The sequence below is a fragment of the Mesoplodon bidens genome (genome assembly GCF_964165515.1).
Source record: "Mesoplodon bidens genome assembly, chromosome: 15".
Taxonomy (NCBI): Eukaryota; Metazoa; Chordata; class Mammalia; order Artiodactyla; family Ziphiidae; genus Mesoplodon; species Mesoplodon bidens.
Window position 1 is genome coordinate 22416498 of NC_138171.1, and position 27176 is coordinate 22443673.

Consider the following 27176-nt stretch of genomic DNA (forward strand, 5'->3'; position numbering starts at 1 on the left):
GAAGTGGGGGGGGCTCCATCCTTGGGGTGTCTGAGGCTCCCAGAGGAAGGTAGCCCCTTTCCTCTGGGGAGCTGCTGCTGACCACAGGCTCCGGACAGAGGACCTGCACTATCGCTACCGTGAGAGGTACTGGGATGCCCTATAGCACCTCCCCATCAGTGCCCCCAGCGCTTCGTGCTCAGCGGGTCCCAAACTAACTTGGCATCTCCCTCTACGACTACCCCTCACTCCATGTCTCCATCTCAGGGCTGGTTTGCCTATCCTCCCCGCCAATCTTCCTCAAATGCATCCCTCCCCACACCCCATCTCCACTCCCTCAGGCCAGGTCCCTGTCGTCCTGACCTGGGACAGCAGTGGGGGCCCCTCCAGGGCGCCCTCGTCCAGCAACCAGAGGCATCTCTGTAACGCACACAAACAAATAGGGCCCCTGCTCAACACTGTCCACGGAAAACTGGAAAAGACCTAAATGTTTATCAGAGGGGGACTGGACAAATAAATGATGGTCTGTTCATCAAGTGGATAGCTGTGCAGATAAACAAACAGAATGAGAGCTCAGTGTGGCCTGGGAAGATGCTCACGACACACTATTAAGTGAAGAGGAAGATGGCAGTGTAGAATGTCCTCTGGGTCACTCGGGGCCACAGTTTCCTCATCTAGAAAATGGGGGCAATAGTGCTACCTATGTCAAAGGGTTGGTGGGAGGATTAAAGAGAATGCAGACAAGGCCTTAGTGGGGTGCCTTGCACGTAGTACACATGAACTACAATTATTTCTGTAAATAAAATTAGCATGTGAATGTGTATGTGTGTGCATGTGCAGACGTGCACACACATGTGCTGTAAGGTTTAGAGAAAGTTCTGGAAGGAGTCCAAATTCTTCACAATATTTAATCCAAAAGGTGTGAAAGAGGGAAAGGAAAATCCCTTCTTTACTTTACATGTTGTGTCACTTGACATTTAGAAATTACTTTTGGGCTGCCCTGGTGGTGCAGTGGTTGAGAATCTGCCTGCTAATGCAGGGGACACAGGTTCGAGCCCTGGTCTGGGAGGATCCCACATGCCGTGGAGCGGCTAGGCCCGTGAGCCACAAGTACTGAGCCTGCGCGTCTGGAGCCTGTGCTCCGCAACAAGAGAGGCTGCGACGGTGAAAGGCCCGCGCACCGCAATGAAGAGTGGCCCCCGCTTGCCACAACGAGAGAAAGCCCTCGCACAGAAACGAAGACCCAACACAGCAAAAAAATTAATTAATTAATTAATAAACTCCTACCCCCAACATCTTCTTAAAAAAAAAAAAAAAAAAAGAAAAGAAATTACTGTGTCATGATTTTTTTTTCAATGAGACAAAAAAACATTCAAGAGCTTCCCATCATCCCCCTCTGGATGAGGCCTAAACCCTTCAGCTGGGTCCACGCGGCCCTGTGGAACTGGGGCTGTGGCTTCCTCCCGTGGGCCCCATACAGGAGGGCACCACACTCTCTCACCTCCTGGCCTTTGCCTAGGCTGTGCCCCTAGGCACAGATACTAACAACATCCAGAAGAGTCCAGAAAAAACTGTAGTTCAGTCAGGTCATACCCGCTCCTTCCTTCCTGACTCTGAAGAAGGTCACTTCCACCTCTTCTAAGAGTGGAGGGGAGGCCAGGAGCTTAGGAGTTTGGAGTGAAGACTCCAGTCAGACCTGGGTTCAAATCCTGGCTCCACTACTTACTACCTAAATCTTCTTGGGCAAGTCACTTCACCTCTCAGTTTCCTTATCTTTAAAATGGGCATAATAAAAAGGAATGAAATTGAGTTATTTGTAGTGAGGTGGATGGAGCTAGAGTCTGTCATACAGAGTGAAGTAAGTCAGAAAGAGAAAAACAAATATCGTATGCTAACACATATATATGGAATCTAAAAAAAAAAAAGGTTCTGATGAACCTAGGGGCAGGACAGGAATAAAGACACAGACGTAGAGAATGGACTTGAGGACACAGTGGGGGAAGGGGAGGCTGGGACGTAGTGAGAGAGAAGCATTGACATATATACACTACTGAATGTAAAAGAGATAGCTAGTGGGAAGCAGCTGCATAGCACAGGGAGATCAGCTCAGTGCTTTGTGTCCACCTAGAGGGGTGGGATAGGAAGGGTGGGAGGGAGGCTCAAGAGGGAGGGGATATGGAGATATATGTATATGTATAGCTGATTCACTTTGTTATACAGCAGAGACTAACACAACATTGTAAAGCAATTATACTCCAATAAAGATGTATTAGAGGGCTTCCCTGGTGGCGCAGTGGTTGAGAGTCCGCCTGCCGATGCAGGGGATACGGGTTCGTGCCCCGGTCTGGGAGGATCCCATGTGCCGCGGAGCGGCTGGGCCCGTGAGCCATGGCCGCTGGGCCTGCGCATCCGGAGCCTGTGCTCCGCAATGGGAGAGGCCACAGGAGTGAGAGGCCCGCGTACCGCAAAAAAAAAAAAAAAAAAAAAAAAAAAAAAAAAAAAAAAAAAAAAAAAAAGATGTATTAGAAAAATGACAAATAATAAACAGATAAAAAAATAAAAAATAAAATGGGGGTCATAATAAACTTAACATCTGAGAATTAAATGAGAGTCCATGTGCCAGGCAGAGAATAAGTGCTTGATAAACAGTGCTCACTGTTGTTTGCTGTTATTACTGTTACAGATGACAAGAGGAGCAATGCAAGAGGAAGCAAGAGTTAGTGGCAGGGCCTTGAATGCCAAGCACAGAACTGAGCATGTTGCATGCAGTTGATACTCAATTGTCCCCACAGCACAGTGAAGTAGGGACTATAACTACGTCCACTTTACAGATGGGACCAAAGTTCAGAGAAGCCAAAACCTTGCCTAAGGCCATACAGCAAGTGAGTGTAGCAGAGTTGGGATGCTTGAGGGTCAGGAAAGTACAGTCAGAAGGCACCCCTGGTGCCCCGCCCACTGTGCTGATACCCTCCCTGCCCCAGGCACCCCCACCATTCCACCATCTCCACCTCCCTAACACAGAGGCAACACAGGTCAGAGGTCAACCTCCAACATCACCATCCATACCTCTGGACCCTCCAAGGAAAAAGAAGCATCATGGAAAGCCTGGAGCCAGAATGCCAGGTTCAGATGCCAACTTGCCATTTCCTGGTCATGCAGCCTCCAGGGGGCCTCAGTTTACCCCTTATCAAAAATGGGAATCTGTGTAATTGCTCCTATAGGATTGGGCTTGAGGGGAAAACATGAGGTAATACTGATAAAGTGCCTGGAACATAGGAAGTGCTCAATAAATACTAGCTATTATTATCATCACTGTGGAAGACCTCTCTTCAGATCCTTGCTCTCTTTTCTAACCACTCTTACAATTAGGCAAAGACTTCCAAAATTCCAACTGTGTGTAAAATCCTGTGCATGGCCCTGGAGAGACTGTCTGGTAGAGTTGATTGGAACCAAGCCCTACAAAAGCCACTTCACAGGGAAAGAGTCCAGAAAAGACAAGCATGTCCACTAGTTAACCTTGCTCTAAGATGCTTGCCAGTGCAATGAGCTAAGAAAAAGAAATGGATGGAATTGGAAAACAGAAGATGAGTATCATCACTTGCAGCTGTTATCAATATAAGTCTGAGAAATCCAAGAGAATCTTCTATAAAACTATTGAACAAAAAGTGAATTAAGTAAAGCAGAAGGAAATTAAATATAATATCCAAAAATCAATAATGTAGCTATATACCAACAGCAATCAGGAAATAAAATGAAAGAAAGCTTAGCATGGGAATTCCCTGGCATTCTAGTGGTTGGGACTCTGAGCTCTCACTGCCAAGGGCCCGGGTTTGATCCCTGGTCGGGGAACTGGGGTCCTGCAAGCTGTGTGGCATGGCCGGAAAGAAAAAAAAAAAGAAAAAAAGAAAGCTAAGCATTGCAAAAATATCGATTCTTCCTAAGTAAATCTACAAATTGAATGTGATCCCCATAAAACCCCAACAGGATTTTTTTTCTAACTAAGCAGGTCAATTTTCAAGTTTATGAGTAAATGTATAAGAATAGCCAGGAATGGGACTCCCCTGGTGGCACAGTGGTTGAATCCACCTGCCAATGCAGGGGACACGGGTTCAAGTCCTGGTTTGGGAAGATCCCACATGCCGCAGAGCAACTAAGCCCACACTCCACAACTACTGAGCCTGCACTCTACAGCCCACGAGCCACAACTACTGAGCCCATGTGTCACAACTACTGAAGCCCACATGCCTAGAACCTATGCTCCGCAACAAGAGAAGCCTCCACGATGAGAAGCTGGTGAACCGCAACAAAGAGTAGCCCCCACTCACCACAACTAGAGAAAGCCCACGCACAGCAATGAAGACCCAACACAGCAAAAAAATAATTAATTAAAAAAAAATTTTTAAAAGAAAGAATAGCCAAGAAAACCTTAAAAAGAAGAGTAATGAAGAGAAAATAGTCCAATCAGGTAGTAAAACTTACTATAAAGTCACAATAATTAAAACTATGTGATATCACTACAAAAATATATAAATTAATGGAGCAGAAAAGAAGGTCCAAAAATTGTCCCCAAACATATGGAAATGTAATATATTATGAAAGTAGCATTTCATAACAGTGAGAAAAAGGTAGACTATTTTTAAGACAGAGTTGGGACCAATGATCTGCCACCAGGAAACAAAGCTGTATCTCGATCTCACTCGACATGCCTATAAATTCCAGATCAATCATATTTAAACCATACAAAAATAAAACCATAAAGCTCTAAAATAAGGTGGGAGAATAAGTTTTCTAATCTCAGAATGGGAAAAGCATTTCTAAACATGACAAAAAAACCTAAAAATCATTTTTAAAATAATAAATCAGTCTACATAAAAATCTAAAATGTCTGCATGGCTTGATAAACATCATAAGTTCACAAGACAAACCAAAAACTAGGAAAACATTTGTAACTCATAGATAGACAAAGTTTTTTTTCCCTTAATATATAATGAGCTCCCATAAAATAAGAAAAATAACCACAGATAGTTTACAGCAAATGAAATGGTACTTAAACATATGAGAAGATGCTCAATCTCACTTAGAAGATAAATCACATTAAAAGTACACAAGCCACCCAGCAACAGCAGAATACACATTCTTCTCAAGTGCACATGGAATATTCTCCAGGATAGACCATATGCTAAGCCATAAAACAAGCCTCAATAAATTTAAAAGGAGTGAAATCATACAAAGTATGTTTCTGATCACAATGAAATGAATTAAGAAATCAGTAACAGAAATAAATTTGGGAAATTACAAATATGTGAAAATTAATACACCTAATAACCAATGAGTCAAAGAAGAAACCACCCAAAAAAGTAGAAAATACTTTGAGATGAATGAAAATGAAGACACAACTTATCAAAATGTATGGGATGCAGTAAAGTAGAACTTAAAGGGAAATGTATAGCTGTAAATGCTTATATTAAAAAAGAAGAAAGATCTTGAATCAGTAACCTAAACTTCCACCTTAAGACACTAGCAAAAAAAGAAGAAGAAGAAGAAGAAGAAGAAGAGCAAACTAATCCTAAAGCAAGTGAAAGGAAGGAAATAAAGATTACAGCAGGGCTTCCCTGGTGGCGCAGTGGTTGAGAGTCCGCCTGCCGATGCAGGGGATACGGGTTCGTGCCCTGGTCCGGGAAGATCCCACATGCCGCGGAGCGGCTGGGCCCGTGAGCCGTGGCTGCTGAGCCTGTGGGTCCACAGCCTGTGCTCCACAACGGGAGAGGCCACAGCAGTGAGAGGCCTGCGTACCGCAAAAAAAAAAAAAAAAAAAAGATTACAGCAGAAATTAATGAAATAGAAAATAAAAAACAATAGAGAAAAATCAACAAAACCAAAAGTTTGTTCTTTGAAAAGATTAACAAAATTGACAAACAAGAAAATTGTTCTGAACAAGAAAAAAAGGGAGAAGACTCAAATTACTAAGACCAGGAATGAAAGAGAGGACAACTACAAATCTTACAGAAATAAAGAAGATTTTAAGGAAATGCTATGAACAATGCCATGCCATGCCAACAAATTAGATATCTTGGATAAAATGGACAAATACCTAAGAAAACACGAACTACTGAAACTAAGAAGAAATAGGAAATTTAAATAAAGCTAAAACAAGTAAAGAGATTGAATTCGTAATTTTAAAACATGTCACAAAGAAAAACTCAGGCCCAGGTGGCTTCACTGGTGAATTCTACCAAACATATAAATAAGAATCAATACAAATTCTTCACTTGGGAACACTTCCCAACTCATTCTATGAAGCCAGTATTACCCTAACACCAAAGCCAAACAAAGACATCATAAGAAAAGAAAACTACAGACCATTATCTCTTATGAATATAAGATGTAAAAATCTTCAACCAAATACTAGCAAACTGGATCCAGCAACATATAAAAAGAATTATACATCATGACCAAGTGAGATTTACCCCAAGCATACAAGGTTGTTTTAACTTCTGAAAATCAGTCAATGTAATACACCAAATAAAATAAAGGACAAAAACTATACAATAATCTCAGTAGATACAGAAAAAGTATTTGGCAAAATCCAACACCCTTTCATTATAAAAAACACCCACCAAACTAGGAATAGAAGGGAATTTCTTCAACCTGACAAAGGACATCTATGAAAAAGCCATATCTAACAACATACTTAATGGGGAAAGACTGAATGCTTTCCCCCTCAGAAACAAGACAAGGATGTCTGCTCTCACCAGTTCTATTCAACATTGTACTGGAGGTTCCAACCAGGGCAATAAAGGAAGAACGAAATAAAAGACATCCAGATTGGAAAGGAAGAAGTAAAATTTTCTTTATTTGTAGATGATATAAACTTGTATATAAAAATTCCTAAGGATTCCACTAAAAAAATTATGAGGATAAACAAGTTCAGCAACTTGCAAGGTACAAGATTAGTATATAAAAATAAATTGTATTTCTATACACTAGCAATAAACAATCCAAAAATAAAATTAAGAAAATAAATTACAATATCAAAAGAAGACTTAGGAATAAGATTAACAAAAGAAGTGCAAAACATATACTCTGAAAAAAACAAAAATTGTTGAAAGAAATTAAAGAACTAAATAAATGGAAAGACATCCCATGTTCATGGATTAGAAGACTATGCATTATTAAGATGGCAATAGTCCCCAAACGAATCTAGAGAGTCAACACAATCCCAAACAAAATCCCAGCTAGCTTCTTTGCAAAAATTGACAAACTGACACTAAAATTCATATGGACAGTCAAGAGACCCAGAATAGAAAAAGCAATCTTGAAAAACAGAAACAAAGCCTGAGGGTTCACACTTCTCAATATCAAAACTTGCTGCAAAGCTCTGGAAATCAAGACAGTGTGGTACTAGTATGAGGATAGACTTATAAATCAATGGGAGAGAATTGAGAGTCCAGCAATAAACACTCACATTTATGGTCAACTGATTTTTGACAAGGGTGCCAATATAATTAAATGGAGAAAGAAGAATCTTTTCAATGAATGCTGCAGGAATAACTGGATACACTCAGGCAAAAGAAGGAAGCTGGACACCTTCCTCAAACCCTACACAAAAATTAACTCACAGTGGATCACAAATCTAAATGTACAAGGTAAAACTTTAAAAATCTTATAAGAAAATACAGGCATAAACTTCCCCACTTTGGATCACAATAGTTTCTTAGTCATGACACAAGCAACAAAAGAAAAAATAGATAAACTGAACTTCATCAAAATTAAAAAACGTTTCGGGCTTCCCTGGTGGCGCAGTGGTTGAGAGTCCACCTGCCAATGCAGAGGACACGAGTTTGAGCCCTGGTCTGGGGAGATCCCACATGCCGCGGAGCAACTAAGCCCGTGCACCACAACTACTGAGCCCGTGTGCCACAACTACTGAATCCCACAAGCCTAGAGCCCGTGCTCTGCAACAAGAGAAGCCACCGCAATGAGAAACCCACACACTGCAACGAAGAGTAGCCCCTGCTTGCCACAACTAGAGAAAGCCCGTGCACGGCAACGAAGACTCAATGCAGCCAAAAATAAATAAATAAAATAAATAAATTTACAAAAAAAATTAAAAACGTTTGTGTGTCAAAGGACACCATCAAGAAGGTAAAAAGAATCCACCAAATGGGAGAAAATATTTGCAAACCATATATCTGATAAGGGACTTGTATCTAGAATATATAAAGATCTTTTACAACTCAAACGAAAAGAGAAATGACCCAACTTAAAAATGGGCAAAAGATCTGAATAGACATTTCTCCAAAGAAAATATATGGCTAGTAACTGCATGAAAAGATGTTCAACATTAATAGTCATCAGGAAAATGCAAATCAAAACCACAATGTGATACCACTTCACACCCACTAGGATGGCTGTAATTAAAAAGATAGAAAACAACAAGTTGTTGGCAAGGATGTAGAGAAATTAGAAACTTCATACATTACTGGTGGGAATGTGAAATGGTATAGCTGTTTTGAAAAAACAGTCTGGCAGTCCCTCAAAAGGTTAAATATAGAGTTACCATGTGACCCAGAAGTCCCACTCCTAGATATAGACCCAAGAGAAAAGAAAACATATCCACATAAAAACTTGAACATGAGTGTTCATAGAAGCATTATTCATAATAGCCAAAAAGTGGAAACAACCATATGTCCATCAATTGATGAATGGGTAAATAAATGTGGTATATCCATATAACAGAATATTATTTGGCAAGAAAAAGGAATGGAGTACTGATACATGCTACAACATGAGTGAACCTCGAAAACATGCTAAGTGAAAGAAGCCAGACACAAAAGACTAGGTATTGTATGATTCCATTTACATGAAAGTTCCAGAATAAGCAAATCTATAGAAACATAAAGTAAACTAGTTGTCACCTGGGGCTGGGGGAGGAAGGTTTGTGGGGCAGTGGAGACTGACTAAATGGGTTACACAGTTTCTTTTTGGGGGTGATGAAATTGTTCTAAAATTGATTGTGGTGATGGTTGTACAACTCTGTGACTACACTAAAAACCATTAAATTGTACCCTTTGGGGGAGGGATAAATTGGGAGGTTGGGATTGACATATACACACTACTATATATAAAATAGATATACTGTATAGCACAGGGAACTCTATTCAATACTCTAATGACCTATATGGGAAAAGAAGCTAAAAAAAAAGTTTATATATGTATAACTGATTCATTTTGCTGTACAGCAGAAACTAACACAACATTGTTAATCAACTATACTCCAATAAAAATTCAAATAAATAAATAAATACATACATAGATACATACATAATAAATAAACTGTACACTTTAAATGGGTGAATTGTCTGGTATGTGAATTCTATCTCAATAAAGCTGTGTTTAAAAAAAAAAAAACACTACACCAGGGGCCACTGTTCATCTATTAGATTGGCAGATCCCCAAATTCTAGATCAACCTGTGCTGGTGAGAGCAAGGGGAAGAAGAGGATGTGGTGTGAAGGTACATCAGTGCCACCTCCGTGAAGGACCATCTGGCCATATCTAACAAAATTACAACTGCACACGTTCTCGGACACTGCAATTTGGGATTAATCCTAGAGGTCTCCTCACACATGAACACTAAGCACACGATGGAAGATATGCATTGCAGAATGGTCTGCAATAAGTAAAAGGCTAGAAACAACCAAAAGTAGTCTTCTCTAATTAAATAAAGCATGGTCTCCATCCACACAATGAATACTACGCAATCAGGAAAAGGAAAGAAGCAGCACAAAATGATCTCCAAGGCACACTGTCAAGAGCAAACAGTCACATGTAGAGCTGAGTATACCATGCATGATCACTTGAGGTTTTTAAATTATTTTTTCTAATATCCATGCTTACATATGCCTGGACTCCCTGGAAGAACACACCAGAAACTCCCCCCGTGGCTGCCTCTAGCAAGGAGACCTGGGTGCCAGAGAGGTTTACTTTTCCCTGCCTTCTTTTGTACTGTTTGAATTCTTTTTTACTGTGTGTGTTAATGCTTTTTCTTTCCTTTTTAAGAAAAAAGTTGACATATACACACTACTATATATAAAATAGATAACTAATAAGAATCTACTGTATAGCACAGGGAACTCTACTCAATACTCTGTAATGACCTGTATGGGAAAAAAATCTAAAAAAGAGTGCGTATATATATATATGTATGACTGATTCACTTTGCTGTACAGCAGAAACTAACACAACATTGTAAATCAACTATACTCCAATAAAAACTAATTTAAAAAAAAGAAAGAAAGAAAAAAGACAGGTTTACCTGGTATCAGATCCTGGCGCTCTCTCTCATAGCTGGGAAGTCACTTCACTTCTCTGAGCATCTGTGCTCTGCAAAGAGAGGGATAATAATAGTATCTGCCTTGCAAAGTTGTTGTGAAGGATTAAATAAGACAAGGCCCCGCACGCACATACGCACAGGGCTCCCCACTGTGTCTGTGTCTGGCTCCTAGCGGTAGGTGCATGGTCCTACTCCATGTGGTAGGTGCATGGTTCATGCTGGTTATTAATATGTTACTACGTACACCAAGGTGGATTGTTAACAAGTGCCACCAGAGAGGCTTGGACCAAGTGTTCAGAGCATCAGCAATCCCCTCCAACTGGGAGGAACTGGGAAAGGATTCCTGGGGGAGGCAGCATTTGAGAAGGGCTTCAAGGTCGAGAAGGAGGTCCACAAATAGAGATAACTGGGGGCTGTGCCTCTGGCAGAGGGAGCTGTGCAGGCAAAGGCCTGGAGGTAGGAAAGCCCTGGGTATTCGCTCAGTCGTTCATTCACTGGCTCCTTCAACAAAGCTCAGCTGAGCACCGACTATGCGCCAGACACTCTCATAGGAAAGACAGACAAAGCCAAGTAGCTGGACCATCGAAGGGAGGAATTACAGAGAGTGTGAAGACAACAAGGGGCTGGGGCAGAGCCTCACCCAGGTCCAAGTGTTCATAGAGCAGACCAGGAAAAGGAGGCTCAGAGAGGGAGAGAGGCTGCCTAAGGTCACACAGCACCTTCTCAACTTCTGGAAAGGTCCTCTCCCAGCTCCACCCTTCCCGTGTCCCACGAGCCTGGAGAAGAGAAAGCCCACAAGGGCCATCCCAATGTGCACTCATCAGAAGGTGCATAAAGATGCCGTCTAAACTGGGGGCCCCAACAAAGAGGAGGGACAACTGGTTCTCAGATAACAGCACCTGGTTGATGGGTAGAGAGGCTCCTGTGTGCCAGGCACCATGCTGAGAAGTGCACTACTGCAGGTGAACCCTCTGCAGTGCTATGTGGTCAGCCCCATTTTGCAGATGAGGGAACTGAGGTCCAGAGAGGTCAAGTTACTTGCCTAAGGTCACACGGCTCATAAGAGACAGCAGCGGCAGGCAGACTCGGATTGTCTGGGCTCCGTAGCCTCAGGTCCCACGGCCCAACCCCCAAGGGAGCCACTGCCAGGGCCTGTATCAGCAGTCACATCCCTTCTCAAAAGCACCCAAGGTGGGGCTTCCCTGGTGGCGCAGTGGTTGAGAGTCCTCCTGCCGATGCAGGGGACGTGGGTTCGTGCCCCAGTCCAGGAAGATACCACGTGCCGCGGAGCGGCTGGGCCCGAGAGCCATGGCCGCTGAGCCTGCACGTCCGGAGCCTGTGCTCCGCAACGGGAGAGGCCACAGCAGTGAGAGACCCGCGTACCGCAAAAAAAAAAAAAAAAAAAAAGCACCCAAGGTGGAAACTGTTCTCAGCCAGTCCAGGAATGTCTCCTGATAACAGTGGCCCAACCGGGGGTGGGAGGAGTGGGTGGTGGTGGTTGTGTGGGGAATGGGGTGGGGGGGCGGCAGGAGGGACACAGCCCATTTGAGTCCATCTGTCCTGCCTCTGGAGAGGAGGAAGCAAAAAGGCCCCATCAGGCACCCATCAGAGTCAGGCGGGTTGCAGCATCCTGGTTAAGGGGGCTCCTGCTGTGGCCCTGGGAGAACTCTGGGCAAGTCAACCAAAGCCTCCTTCAGTACCATGGAGACACCCATAATCACCCCAGACAGTTGCAAGAGCAAATGAGCTAACCACGTGTGCCCTGGGCATGCAGGCCATGCTGGATAAAGGGGGGCGCGACCACCACTGCTACCTTATTATTTCCATGGTTATTGTTCAGCTCTCCAGTTCCCACCAGGACCCTGCTTCACAGGGACGATCAGCCCCCATCTCCCAGAGAAGGCAACAGAGAGAGGCTCAGAAAAGCCAAGTCAGGTGCCCAGGCCACCATCCAAGACAGCAGAGGACCAGCTGGGGATCCTGGCTCTCCTGGCCCCAGGCCACTTTGGCCCCTCTCCCCAAGGGCACCAGTCCCAGCTGGGCTCTCGCAGGGAGTTATTACACCAGGGACTAAGCAGGGCCCTCAGTCAGTCCATTTTCTACTAGGGTAATGGAGGCCAAGATAGGGGGAGTGGCTGGCCCAAGGCCACACAGCCCAAGAAGGACCACTTACGGAATGAACCTGTCACCCTGTGAACCTCCAAGGCTGGGTCCCCAGCTGATGCCCCGCCCTCCTCGCAACAGCCCTAGGGGGTAGGTACCACCAGCACTGGCCCGTGTCCACAGGGGAGGAAGCTGAGGCTGGAGGAGCGGGGGAGAGGGTGCCGGCCCATCAAGTCCATCCCAAAAGTGGGGGCTGTGACCCTTTCCTGCCTCCCCTGGAGCCTCCCACACGTAGGCAGGAATCTTCTGATTCCCTTTCTTCCTTCAGACTTTCAAAAGAATGACGTGCTCACCTGAGGCGTTTTTCTACAAGTGGTTTCGGAATATAGAAGAGAGTCCTGCTTCAGAGCACGGGAGTGTGAATAATGACAGTCGTAAGATTAACAGCAGTAGCAACAGCTAATATTCATTTAGCGCTTTTTTTTTTTTTTTTTTTTTTTTTTGGCCGCACCGTGTGGCATGCAGGATCTTAGTTCCCCGACCAAGGATCAAACCCGCACCCCCTGCAAGGGAAGCGCAGAGTCTTAACCACTGGACCGCCAGGGAAGTCCCTATGTGCCATTCTTATCACCCCATTTTACAGCCAAGAGGAAACGGAAACACAGACAGGTTAAATGATGTGATTAAAATCCCGCCTCTTAGCAGCTAAGTGACAAGTTCCTCCCTCTCTGAGCTTCTCCCTGAAGGGGGGCTGCCACCCCTTGGGCCACTGGGAAGGACCCAAGGAAGAAGCCAGGGCCACGGCCAGCTCAGGCTCCTCCCCAGAACTCAACACCATCGGCTGCTCCAGTGCAGGCTGGTGGGGTGGAATGGGGCGTGCTGATGGCGGTGTGGAGACCACACCTTTCCCCCTCATGCCCTCCCACCTGGGGTTCACACTACCCCTTCCATGCTCCCAACAGCCCTGGAACAAGCTATGGCCACAGTCATTTTACACATGAGCACACAGGGCTCCAGGAAGCTGCCCCAGCCAGGAAGTGGAGTGCAAAGGCCCTGAGGCAGGAAGGTCAGATGTGCAGGTCTGGACTGAGTGGGTTCCAGCTTAACTGGGTCGCTGCAGGCTTTTGGCCCAGGCACGAGGAGGTCGGAGGGAGGCCCCGAGAGGGACCCGTCCAGCAATTTAGGTCAGAAAGACCTGAAAGTTTGAGAGAGAAGCCCATGAAGATTTTCTAAGGCCCCTGAGTGTGCGGAGAGGGACGGGGTGGGGAGGTTACTGAGGCTTCATCCCACAGTGATCCTATCAGAGCACAGTGATCAGCTTCAGAGGAGACACCTAAACCATGGTGGACTTCCCAGAGGAGAGGACATCTCAGCTGAGGTCCAAAGGCTGAGCAGTTTGTGAAAACAGGAAGGGGAAGCATGATCCAGGCAGAAGGGATTACTTGGCCAAAGGCCCAGAGGTGGGACCATTTAGAGAAAGGCAAAGAGCCAGGTCAGTTTAAGTCATGTAGCCTCAGTTTCTCCAGCAGCAAAATGGGGGGAAAGACAGGCACACAGTGGGTGCCTCCATCTCCCCCACACCCACTATCTCCCTTCTCCAAGGCCCCCACCCAAGAGGAAGGGCACTGAGAAGTTGGCTGCTGGGTCCTCCTGCCATGGAGCATCTTTGGGGCTGGTGAGGTTGGCAGGGTTGGGAGGTTTCACTGACCGCCCCGCTCCGACACCCTCTATCCCAGAATCCAGGCCAGGCAGACTGGCAGGTGGATGGGGAGGGCAGCTCACAGGCCAGGAGGGGAGCACTAAGCCTTAGGTCACACAGCAAGATGGAGGCCAGCTCTTGAATGAGGGTGTGGGACTGGGACCCAGACTGAAGATAAGATTCTTGGGGCACCAGGCCCAGGAGCGCTGGGCTGAGGAGGAGCTAGAAGAGGAGATGCTGGCCCCAAAGGACCACAGACCAGGCAAGTCCCAGGGACCCAGCCAGGTACCACCTGGCCCGGCCAGATGAGGGCTGGCCATCATGTGGCTAAGTGGAAGGCCTCCATCAGAATCTCCATGTGACCTCGGCAAGTCACGCCCCCTCTTGGGCCTCAGCATCTGCACCTGGACAAAGGCCCTGGCATGCCAAGGATTCCTTAACAGACCCCCAGCATCAGTGGTGACCACAGGGAACACTGAGGTGACACGTTTTGCTCTCTCCCAGCCTCTCCAAGGTCATGTTTCCCAGGCCCCGCCCCTGTGGTTCCACCCCCGCTGGCTGATGGCTGACAGGCCTTGGGGGGACAGATGCCAGCCGGCCCCTGCCCACGGTGCCCACTATTCCTGCCAGCAGCTCTGGCTGCTTCCCTGCTCTGGGAACACACAGTGCCCTCTCGTCCCCGCCCCCACCCACACCCACGCAGGAGCTCCGTCCAGGGACACGGGTGGGCAGAAGCACCTGGTGGCCAGGCCCCTCCACACTGCCGGCCCTGTGCTCAACCCCCCACACTCAAAGCTCACAGGTGCCACCCTGGACGTGTGACCTCAGGAGGGTCCAGGCCTTCCTTTATTCATCCATGAAATGGGGGCTCTGGCAGGTCTCTGAGGGAGAAGGCATCCGAGCCTGAGGTTGAGAACAGTGGTCAGCAAGAGAGCCGAAACCCTTAATGCTCCTACGGGCTGTTCATGGGATCAAGGCCAAGCGGGGAGGGGAGTCTGCTGCACACTCCCTCCTCCCCACCACTTAACCGTCCCTGGACTCGTAATCACCCTCTAGCCTCCAGCCCTTTGCACATGCTGTTTCCTCTCCTGAGGCTTCACCACCCACCTCCCCATGCCCCCCATGAACTCCAGGGCACCCTATGGGCCTGACCACAGGTCATACTTGACCTTGCCTACCCTCCAACTGAGAGAGGTACCTCTCTTTTTCTGGGCTCACATAGCCTCCATCACATGAGGACTAAGAGTTGTACTGCTTGGGGATGTCCCTGGCAGTCCAGTGGTTAGGACTCAGTGCTTTCACTGTGATAGCCTGGGTTCAATCCCTGGTCTGGGAACTGTGACCCGAAAGCTGTGTGGTGCAGCCAAAAAAAAAAAAAAAAAAAAAAAAGAGTTGTACTGTCTGGGTTCAAAACCCAGCTCTGACCCTTCTTAGCTGTGTGACCTTGGAAAAGTTACTCTACCTCTCTGTGCCTCCGTTTCCTCACTTATAAAATAGGGATAAAAATAATAATTACCTCCAAGGATTGCTGTGAGGATTAAATGAAGTCATATTTGTAGGGCTTAGAACAGAGCCCAGACCTTAGCAAATGTGCTGTAAGTATTTGCCATTAACCAATAAGGGTAGCAGCTGATACCTGTTGAGCACCTACTGTATGCCAGGCCCGGTGCTCAGTATTTTACCTGGATTATCTCACAGCAGCCTGGGAGGAGGGGCCGTTATGAACCTCGCTTTAAAACGGCAAAGACAGGGAGGCCCGGAGGCATCAGCTTCACCTCAAAATATATCTGGGGACGAAGGGGATTTTGCAGATATTAAGGAACTATTGTGCATTTCTTTCAGGTAGATTATGGTTTTGTGGCTACTTTCTTAACATGAGTCTCATCTTTTAGAGATACATACTGAAAGATTTACACGTGAACGAAGACATGCGTGCGGGATTTGCTTTAAAATGACACAGGAAGGAGGTGGGACGGAACAGGTGTGGAGGGGACAGGCCAGGCCATGGGTGGTGCTTGGGGCTCAGTGACAGGTTCATGAGGTTTGTTATGCTAATATGCTTCCATAACAAAGAGTTTAAAAAGGAAGATGAGGGCTTCCCTGGTGGCGCAGTGGTTGAGAGTCCGCCTGACGATTCAGGGGACATGGGTTCGTGCCCCGGTCCAGAAGGATCCCACATGTCGCAGAGCGGCTGGGCCCGTGAGCCATGGCCGCTGAGCCTGCGCGTCCGGAGCCTGTGCTCCGCAACGGGAGAGGCCACAGCAGTGAGAGGCCCGCGTACCGCAAAAAAAAAAAAAAAAAAAAAAGGAAGATGAAATAAAATAATGCAAAACAATGTTTGACCCCCTGCTGCCCCACCAACTGCCCCAGCCTGGGCCAACCACTGTCACCCCTTCGCCTCGTTGGACCAATGCAGTCGTCCCTCTGGTCCACCTGTCTCCACGGTCAGCCCCCAGTCTGCTCGCCACAACAGCAGCCAGATGCTCTCAGAAAGTCTCCTGCGGCCCCTGCCTCACTGGGAGGTAAGAGCCAACATCAGAAGGGTCCAGAGGCCCTCCCTGGACACCCCCGCATCTTTCGGCCCTTTCCTCATGTCATTCTCCCTGCGCTTGCTCTGTTCCCCTGGACTCCTCGCTGTTCCTCCAACACTCCAGCCTGCCACTACCTTCCGATCTTTGCACCGGCTGTTCCCTCTACCTGGGATCTCTTGCCCCAGGGAGCTACGTGGCTCCTCCCACCCCTCCTGGGAGGTGAGCTTCTGGGAGAGGTCTCCACTCCCACCCCCCCACCCTCAGGCCCGCCATCCTATCTAATCACAACCCATTCTGTACAACCCAGCCAGTCTTCCCAGCTTTACATTTGACCCATGACACCTATCACATTCTAACAGACCACGTGCATATTTTCCTTATTGGTTGTGTTTTTGTCTCCCCCACTAGAATGTCAGCTCTGTGAGAGCACAGATTTTTGTCTGGTTGGTTCTTTGCTGTATCTCCAGCCTCTAGAACATTGTCTGGCACATAGTAGCGCTCAGTAAATATTTGTGGGAGGGAGGGGTAGATGGAGGGAGGGATGGAGGGATGGAAGGAGAGAGGGAGGGAGAAAAGGATGGTGGGATGGATAGAGGGAGGGAGGGAGGAGTGGAGGGAGGGATGGAAGGAGAGAGGGAGGGAGAAAAGGATGGTGGGATGGATAGAGGGAGGGAGGGAGGGATGGAAGGAGAGAGGGAGGGAGAAAAGGATGGTGGGATGGATAGAGGGAGGGAGGGAGGAGTGGAGGGAGGGATGAAAGGAGGGAGGGAGGGATGAATGGGTCCTACCCCGGGCCCCAGGAGATAAAGAGATACAGGCCTCAGCCCCAGGTCTGCCCAGCCCCACAGCCTATGCCCCGACCACTGCACTCTCCTGCCACTGCCTGGCGTGCCCCCGTGGCAGAGCCTCTGACCACCCTGGTTACATGGGACAGTGTGCAAGTCTGAGACAGCTGTAGACCCCGAGCCTCACCTGGCACGGCCTCAGGCATGGCATGGGTACCGGGGATGCCTGCTGCATGAGCTAGGAGTGAGTGAAGCGTGAGCCAGGGCCCGTCCGTGGGCCAGGGCATCCGGAACGTGTCTGGTCCCGTGTTCCCGGTGCGAACACACTCAGGGCTGGCAGGCCTCAAACCGGCTCTGCCAGTGAGGCCAGGGCGGGGCGGGCGCTGCAGGCTCAGGCTGGCACGGCGGGCAGATGGAGGGGTGCTGCCGGAGCCGGGACCTGCCGCTCAGGGAGGGAGAAAGCTAAGCGAGCGGACGGTGCTGCTCCCACTAATCCCGGCCCCGTGGAGACAGAACTGTTCCAGCCCGAGCGGCTCTTGGGTTTCTTCCTGGGCAGTAGGGGGATCCCTTTCCAGACCCCAGGCCCTGACCTGCTCTGTAAAGGGCAGGATCCCTTCCCGCTAGGACCCGTCCACAGCCTAGAAGCCCGAGACAGAAGGGCAAGGCCGGGAAGTGGTCGGCGCCGGAGCAGGACAAGGCAGCAGGGAGCCTGGTGTAAAGCCTGGCTCTGCCCCACGGTGCTGCACAGCCCTGAGCCAATCGTGGCCCTTTCAGGACCGTTTCCCCAGGTGGAAAGCAGTGCTGGGCATGGATTCAGGGACCCTCCATCCCAAGGTGCCGATTTATCTAGAAGAGGCCACCTCGGCGACTCCAGCCCTGCCCCCAAAGCCCACCTCTGAGGATAGACATGGCCAGAGCCCGGACTCACACACGTCCTTACTCCCCACAGAAACAACAATGATAAAATATACCTGCTGAGGGCTTCCCTGGTGGCACAGTGGTTGAGAATCCGCCTGCCAATGCAGGGGACACGGGTTCAAGCCCTGGTCCGGGAAGATCCCACATGCCGTGGAGCAACTAAGCCCGTGCACCACAACTTCTGAGCCTGTGCTCTAGAGCCCGTGAGCCACAACTACTGAGTCTGCGTGCTGCAACTACTGAAGCCTGAACACCTAGAGCCCGTGCTCCGCAGCAAGAGAAGCCACCGCAATGAGAAGCCCACACACTGCAACGAAGAGTAGCCCCCGCTCTCCACAACTAGAGAAAGCCCACGCGCAGCAATGAAGACCCAACACAGCCAAAGATAGATAAAATAAATTCAAAAAATAAATTTAAAAAAATACGTGTTGATCACTGAACACTTAACTCTATGCCTGGCATCCAGCTTTACATGCACTGTTTCACCCGGTCCTCCCAACAACACGGTGAGATGGGGACTGTTACTGTGCCCATTTCCCAGCAGAGGAAACTGAGGCCTAGTTGAGGCAAGTTGGAGTTTGGGCCCCCACCCCACCCCTGGGCAGCCTCTATCTCCCCAAGACAGTTCAGGGTAGGAAAGAAATCTCAGGTACCCCCTGAAATGGCAGGGTCCATATTCCCCAAATCCATTGATCCTCCTGAGTCTTTAGAGGCCAAGCCCCAACCCTGCCCCCACTGTGTAACCCAGGCCATGGGTGTACCACTCGGAGCCTCAGTTCTCTCATCTGTAAAATGGGTAGGATCCTGCCAGGTTTGCCTAAGGGATACCGCTATTTAAAGCCGCGGGAACTGGAAGACTCAGTCCAACCCTCAGGACAAGGTGGAGAAGCTGCTGGGCCTACGGGCCTCCAGATGGATTAGGGGGAGGGAAAGTGAACGTGAACCAGAAGCCCAGTGGTCTGTGGCAGAGGCTCAGCCCCTCATCACCAGCAGCCCAAGAAAGGAAGGATGATTCTTCCTGTGCCCCATGTAATCCAGTTCCAAGCCCTGTCAGTCTCACCTCCAAACACATCCTGAATCCACCTCCTTCCCTCCCACGATGGTCATCCCCTCGTCCATCCCTCCAGGCTGGCCAATTGTAGGCAGAGAGCCTTTTTGAAATGTCCATCTGAACCCATCCCTCCTGCTTACACCCCTCACAGCTCACACTCCAAGACAAAAGACAAAGTCCTCGCGGGGGGGCCTCCAAGGTCCTGCAGTGGACACTACCAGCCCCACCCCCTTCACTCCTGCTCCACCCACACTGGCCACTTCCCCTTTCCCTGAGAACCCAATACACATCTGTCTCGGAGCCTTTGCACTTAGCTGTTCCCTCCACCCAGAGCATACTTCCTCCAGACAAATGCCTGACTCTCCCTCACTTCCTTCAGGTGCTTTACTCAAATGTCTCCTGCTCAGAGAGGCCTTTCCTGACCACCGTTTTAAATAGCAACACGCCCAGCCAATTCCACTCTCTGAGTCTCATTTCAAAAGCTACCTCCTCACGGGAGGCCTCTCTGACCTCCCCCAGCCCAAGTGAGAACCTTCAACTTCTCCTTCCCAGCATGTACCATGGCTCTGATGACATAACATACTGTATGACTACATGTCTGATGAGGACAGGGGCCACTTCTGCCTCACTCACAGCTGAATACTCTGCAGTGGGCGTAATATTCAAAATAGTTAACAGCTGGGATGCTGCGGCGCCATCTGGTCAGAATAGACACTGGCCCAAAGTACAGGGCCTAGCATGGAGTGGGTACTTGGTAATTACTGGATGAATGAACAAATGAACAAAAGGATGAATGGAGGGATGGATGGATGGATGATAGATGGATAGGATGGATGGATAGATGGACGGATGGGTAAGTGAACAGGGCACACACAGTGGGCCTGGGACTTACCAGGGTTGCCCAGGGCTCTGCAAAGGTGGCCCGGAGAAGGGAAGGGTGCATCCAAGCTCACCAGCCAGGCTCTGCAACTGCAGCCTCTCCTCCTACACAGCCCGACTTTCATTTCCCATCCTCTCTGTCTGAGGAAGCTTCTTCCCCCAGGGGAACTGGGTGAGAAGGCGGGGCCGATGGCCCCCTGGTCCCAAAGAGGGGGGGCTCCCAGACTCCATCTGTCCCACCACAAAGGAGCTTTGTCCTCGGTGCTGAGAGCCCGGGGCAGACCGGAAGCTGCCCCTCAGCCTCCCAACAGGTCCCGGCACCCCCCACCCCGTCAGCTGGGCCAACAGCTCCAAAGCCAGATCCCAGGGACTGACACAGTACTGGGCACAGCCTTCTAAAATCTCGTTAATCCTCCCTAGGAGCCCTAGGAGGGAGGTTCTAGGACGACCCGAATTTTTAGATATAGAAACTGAGGCAAAGTTATCTGGCCAAGGTCTCCCAGCCAGCAAAGAGCAAAGCTGGGATTCAAACCCAGGCCCACCTGGCACCAGAGTCTTCAGCCACAGCTCTCAACTCACCATGTCTGGAGTATAGACCCTCTGGGTTCAGCAGGGTGGAGGGGCCTTTTGAAGGTACAAGTGGGCAACCATGCCTGGACCCTTCACGCTACCAGGAGACTACCCCCCCGGCGAGGTTTACCCAACAAGGGAAGGAGGTCGGGCCCTGAACCCCGGAGCCCTCGCCCCACGCCCAGCCTGTGCCCCAGGTGCCTTTGGAGTCTGCCGGCCCCAACATGTCTCCACCGCTTCCTGCCAGGCAGGTGTGCACAGGGAAAGGCTGTGTGGGCAGGCAGACCAGGGGGCAGACATCCTCCACCCCTCACCCGCCGCTCCGCTGTCGGTCCCATACCTGCCACCTGCCTGGCCGCCACCCACCCTCTCTCCAGGCCCATCTGCTCTCAGGGCAGTCACCAGAGCCACTTCACCAAAGCCACACTGCTGACGGGACACCTACCCTCAGCTGGGCACTACCCACAGCACCAGACAAATCAGTTCTGCACCCCCTCCTCCGCGCCTCTCCTCGCTGCCCGAGGGCAGTGTGTGGTCTCCCCAGGCGGGTACTCCCAGCCCTCCATTGATTGGCACCCGCCACCTCTCAGGGCCAAACTCTACCGCTCCTCTGAGCTCCAACAAGAGCAACTATTCACACTGCATCTTCAGGCCTTTCTCAAGCTCCACCTGCTCCCAGAGAACCATTCCATTCTTCCAGGTATGTCATATGTACTGCTTCCTCCAGGAAGTCTTCCCTGACCCACTCCCTCCAAGACCCCAGACCAGCCCCTACCTTCTGTCCCAGGTAGGGGCTCTTGATTCTTATCTTGAACCCCAGCCTCTGTGGGCTATACCTTCACTTGGCAACAGTAACTGAGCACCTGAGCCCGGCCTGATCCTTCTCTCTGTCCTCCCTTTACACCTTCAGCAGGAGGCCTGCCCTGCTCCCAGCAGCACCAGGCCAGAGCCTTGCCTGATCAACTCAGTCATCATCTAAATAAATACCTTGTACTTGACCTGCCGCTCCCCACCTCCCCAGGCTACACGGACACACATCAGGCTCTTTCCCACCTCCAGATCTCTGCTCATGCCGTCTCTTCTTCCTGGGAGGCCCTCACCCTTCTTTTCCCCTCATGAGCTCCTGCTCACCCTTTAAGCTTCAGGCCAGGTTATCACCTCCTCTGCAAAGCCCTTCTGGCATCATAAAAGCTGCCCCAGTTCTTATGGTGCCTACCTCATGGTAGGGCAATGATCAGGGTCTGCGTCTGGCTCCCCCAGGTTGTAGGCTGCTCACAGAGTGAATCTTTGGGGTCCCCAGCACCCAGCACAAGGCCCAGACCTCACCAGCAGGTAATCAAAAGTCCAGCTGCCGACTCCCTGCCTGGAGAGCCCAGGGGCAGAAGCCAGGAGCAGCTCCCAAAGGCAGTACTGAGTCCGATTTTGCCCACACTGCCCACAGATCTAAGGTAGGGGCGGAGTGGGGGAGAGGGCTTTCCACCAACGGCCAACTGGTAACCAAACCCACGTCGTTTCTGAAACTAGGGCACAGGAGAGAAACGGGAACAGCAGAATTGTCCCCAAATAGAACTGTGGCTCATCTGGTTCCAGGGCCTCCGGGAACACCTGGCAGGGGTGGGGGTGGGGAGGGCAGGTGGCTGCTCCCAAAGCTGTGAAAGGAAATCTAAAGTTTGGAGGGTGGGGAGGTCGACACCACCGCAGTCTGCACTGACACCCTGCCCACCTCCCTCAGGGCTGGTCCAAATCCTGGAAGGTGGGGGGTCCTCTCCCACTTTCCCCCGCCCACCCATGCGGTGCTCCCTAAACCATCCCACCTCCCAGCCTATGCTCAGCCGGGTCCTCTGCCTGGAATGCTGCTCCCCTTGCTGCTAGTCAGAATCCTGCCAATCCTTGTAACCGTAGCCACGGACTGGGCACTTTCTATAAGCCCGACATGGGCAGGCATCTGGGGGGAATGAGCTTATCACATCTTCCCAACAGTCCTATGAGGAAAAGACTCCTGCCCCCATCTCACAGATAAGGAAATTGAGGCTCAAAAAGAGAAGCCATTTGCCCAGGACACAGAGCAGAGGAGGCAGGTGGACCAGGTGATGTGGTGGGACCTGGGTGGCGACAGCCAGAGGGCACCCAGAAAGCCTGGCAGGGCCTGGTTCAGCTTCCTACACAGGCCCAGCCTTGGGGACTTGGCATAACTCAGGGCCAGAGAACACAGGGCACAGCCCCACAGTGCACAGGGGACAGAACAAGAGCCCCTACATCCCTCTGACCCCCACCCTAGGGTGGCTGAGGACTGAGGAGCCACATTGGTACAAAGTGATGGAATTATCTCCCCTCAAATATGCACAGACCCACTGCACAGATGAGAAAACTGAGTCCTGGAAAGGGACAGTTTCCCCATCTGGAAAGTGAGATGTGCCACAGGAACCTTCTGGCTGTGACATCCCCCTGTGGCCTGGTGGATGCTATTTCCTTTCTCTGGGTCTCAGTTTTCCTATCTGGAGAATGGGGCTGTGATTCCCTTCCTCCCCAGGTTGAAACAAATTATAAAACAGCTAACATTTATTGAGCATTTACTACGTGCTGGCATTGCTCAGAGCATCACGCATAGTGCCACACTCGATCCTTAGAACAAGTCTGTGATGTGGATACTGCCATCAGGCCTGTTTTTCAAATGGGGAAACTGAGGCAGAGAGAGGTGAGCTGACTCACCAAAGTCACACAGCTAATATGGAGGTAGAGGAGAAACCCGTGGGGCTAGGGGCGGGGTGGCTTCCCAGAGGAGGCTCTTAGCCTTCACACTGCCCAGAGAGGAGCAGCGGGAGGGGCTGGAGGAGGGGTCAGGGGTCAGGCAGGAGGCAGAGTGGGGCTCAGCCCAGAGGAGGCAGGGACGGTCTGCGGTGCTGAGGAGGCCCTGGGTCCAAATCCATGCACTGGGTGGCTTGGGCAAGCCTTTTTGCTCCTCTGAGCCTCAGTTTCCTCTTTGGTAAAATGGGGACAGAACTGCCGCCTCGCAGCGATGCTGTGGGGACCAGACACAGCTATTCACCTGGCACTGGGCAAGGGCTCAACTATGTGCTCAAGGAACGGATGACAATGGAAGGAATCCTCAGGGCTGGGCCACTGGGCTCACTGTTCCTGTAGGATCCGGGTGGTATCTGACTCTCCACTCCGAAGGGGTGGGAAGGGGGGCACAACCTGCCTCTTCTCTAATTCCTAGATGGAACCCTCCCATCTCTACCAGCTTTCCAGGCTGTGTGACCTCAGACAAATCACTTCACCTCTCTGAACTTCTGGATCTTCCTTGTGATAATAAGTCGAGGCTTTCACAGGGCTCTGAAAGAGGAGTTCCTCACTGGAAAGACTAAGGGCTTATGCGGGGAGGGTGGTTCAGTTCCACCTGCCCAAGCAGAGACAGTAGTGTCTGGCATGACCCCGTCTTGAGGCCTCAGTTTCTTCATCTGCCAAATGAAGATTTTTTTTTTTTTTTTTTTTTTTTTTTTGTGGTACGCGGGCCTCTCACTGTTGTGGCCTCTCCCGTTGCGGAGCACAGGCTCCGGACGTGCAGGCTCAGCGGCCATGGCTCACGGGCCCAGCCGCTCCGCGGCATGTGGGATCTTCCCAGACCGGGGCACGAACCCGTGTCCCCTGCATCGTCAGGCGGACTCTCAACCACTGCGCCACCAGGGAAGCCTTTTTTTTTTTTTTGCCATGCTGCGTGGCTTACAGGATCTTAGTTCCCCGACCAGGGATCGAACCCGCACCCCCTACAATGGAAGCGCAGAGTCCTAACCACTGGACCGCCAGGGAATTCCCCAAATGAAGATTTTTTATGATGGTCTGTCTCCCTCCCAGCCCTGCTGGGGATGGCCAGAGGCGACTGAGGAAAGTGCTTTGTAAACTGTAAAGTGTGGCACCCTTGGGAGTGATGACTATCACCGTACTCCCTTAGAGGCAAAAAGAATCCTATGACTTGCCATCTAAGGCAGAATGTGCTAGAGCCATGAGGGAGGGCAGAGAATGGGCAAGGCAGGTGCAGAGGAGGGGAGCATGGAAAGTATGGACTTGGGTTGGGGCAGAGAGGATGGTCAGCAAAAGCTTTCGGGAGGCAGAGGCATCTTAGCCATGATGCGTGTGGAGAGGGAGGGCACACCAGGCAGCAGGACCCACGGGGTAAAGCATGGACGCTGGAAAACCCGGGGCCAGCAGGAAGGCAGCTGATGGTTCAGAAAGGCTAACAGGTCCCCTGAGTGAAAGGGAAGTGTGGGAGGTGACAGGGTGAAGCAGAGGGAAGAGCTCGGCCCAGACCACCAGCACCTCCAAGGGCCCTTGCTGGGGACCTTCCCCAAACCACAAGAGCAGTAACAGCCCCTGCCTCCAGGCCACGTGGGCAAAGACGCAAAGCACCCAGTGCTCAAATGGCAGCCAGCTTCAGAGAGATGGACCCATTCAGTGAGGGGGCCTTGAATGCCAGGGCTCAGGGCACTGGGAGGCCTTGACAAGCCACAGGAGGGCAAGGGCTGAGGCGGGAGGTGGGCTCAGAGAGGCTGGCTGGAGCTGGCGGCTTCCAGTAGGTCCAGCCACCAAATTTGTCTGTCTCTAGTTAACCGCCCCCCCCAGCCCCACCCCATAGGACTAGCCTAGACACAGGCGTCCAGTCTCAGCCCTAGCGTTCCTGGATCAATTGACCTGCAGAGACCCAGAATTCCCGCCTCGTCAGGGAATTACCTTCATAATCACAGACACTCAGAAATCGTAAACACTTATTGTGTGGGGGCCCTGCGCCGGAGCAGACACAAATTCACTCACCTGACCCTCACGCCACCTTGTCAAAGCTGTACTGGCATTGTCGTCCCCACTTCAGAGATGGGGAGACTCAGGCTCAGGGCAACCATTTTCCCACAATCACACATAGCAAACAAGTGGCAGAGCCAGGACTCGAACCAGAACCAATTCGTTCCAAAGGTCTGGCTACTTCCACTCCCTTTAGTCCGTGAGCATCCATGGAGCACCCATTATGTGCCAATCCTGGAAGCTGGGGGATCCCTGCAAGATCCCAGTCCTCCAGATCTGAGTGGAGATCCACCAGTCAGAGGTGGAAGCCCAGAAAGTCAGGATCACCTGCCCGCCCAGAAACACATCCACTCTCTACCCAGGGAAAGAGCTCAGCCAAGCTGAGCGCACACCCCGTGGGACTCAGATGCCTCACATCAACCAGAAGCCGGAAGTCTGGGCTCACATCTCACTCCGCTGGGTGATTGTGGCCCCAGCCCTTGGCCTCTCTGAGCCTCATTTCCCTCTTCTGTGTAATAGAAACAAAAATTCCACCCACCCCAGGGATGGGACAAAGAATAGAATAAGTCACCTTGCTGTGACTTGGCCGGAGAGGGCACAAGTGAGGACCTCGACATCAGACAGAGTAAAAGTCAAGGCCACAAATTTGGATAAAGCAGCGGGAGAAAAGATAATCAGACCTTGACAGGGAGGCTGAGCTTCCCGACACCACCCTAACCCCAACTTCCATCCCCCCGCTGGGAGACCACCTGTGCCGGCCTCACAGCCCAGCAGGTCTGAGGACTCCAAGGACCCATCCCCACAGTCTCTCAACAGCCCCCCACAGCCCCGCTGACATCGCCAGGCTCACACGTCATCAAGGAGGACTCAGCCGGGCCAGCCCCCTGGAGAACCCCGGCTAGGATCCCTGTCGCAGAGCCTCAGGAGGGAAGATTCCATGCCGGACAGATGAAGAAACTGAAGACCAGAGGAGGAAAGGACCTGGGCAAGATCACCTGGCTTCTTCTCCTCTCTTGCTTCTCATTTTATTCTGGAACTTCTCTGGGTAGTTTCACGGGGAGGGGAGGTACTGGGGTTCGGGTTGGAGGGGAAGTCACTTGCTCAAGGTCCCACAGAAAGGGGTAGGGAAATCAGGGGTCTGGCTTCCACCTCTGGGATCTTCCCCCATCATCTACTCCTTGACTCAGCCCCCCATCCCCTGCACTGTATTGTGGGAAGGAACAGGCTGGCTGGGTGGGGAGAGCCCTGGATGAAAAGATAGGAGATGTGCATTTTTCTCCCTGCTTGGACAATATGTCCTGGGTCTTTCTGGCCTCAATTCCATCTGTGAAAAGAGAAGGTCAGAATAGATCAGGAATGACAAACTCATGGCACACATACAGTGATGTCTAATCCTCTGCCTGGGGCAGACATTACTAATCTATCAGAGCACTCTTTCCCATGAAGCCAAGACTGCATCTCAGAAGGTTTTTCAACACAGCAATCTAGGTCTGGGTTAGGCCTAACCCTAATCCGAACCCTAACCCTAACCCTAA

The 27176-nt window shown here is 50.3% G+C and overlaps 1 protein-coding gene across 2 annotated transcripts in view; it reads right to left on the reverse strand.

Moving 5' to 3' along the window:
• SRC (SRC proto-oncogene, non-receptor tyrosine kinase) overlaps window positions 1-27176 on the reverse strand; it is a 57179-nt gene that overhangs the window by 25132 nt on the left and 4871 nt on the right. For both annotated transcript variants that reach the window (XM_081255354.1, XM_081255353.1), the window contains exon 2: window positions 10297-10364. The gene's annotated coding sequence lies outside the window, so the exon portion shown is untranslated. The remainder of the gene's footprint in view (window positions 1-10296; window positions 10365-27176) is intronic.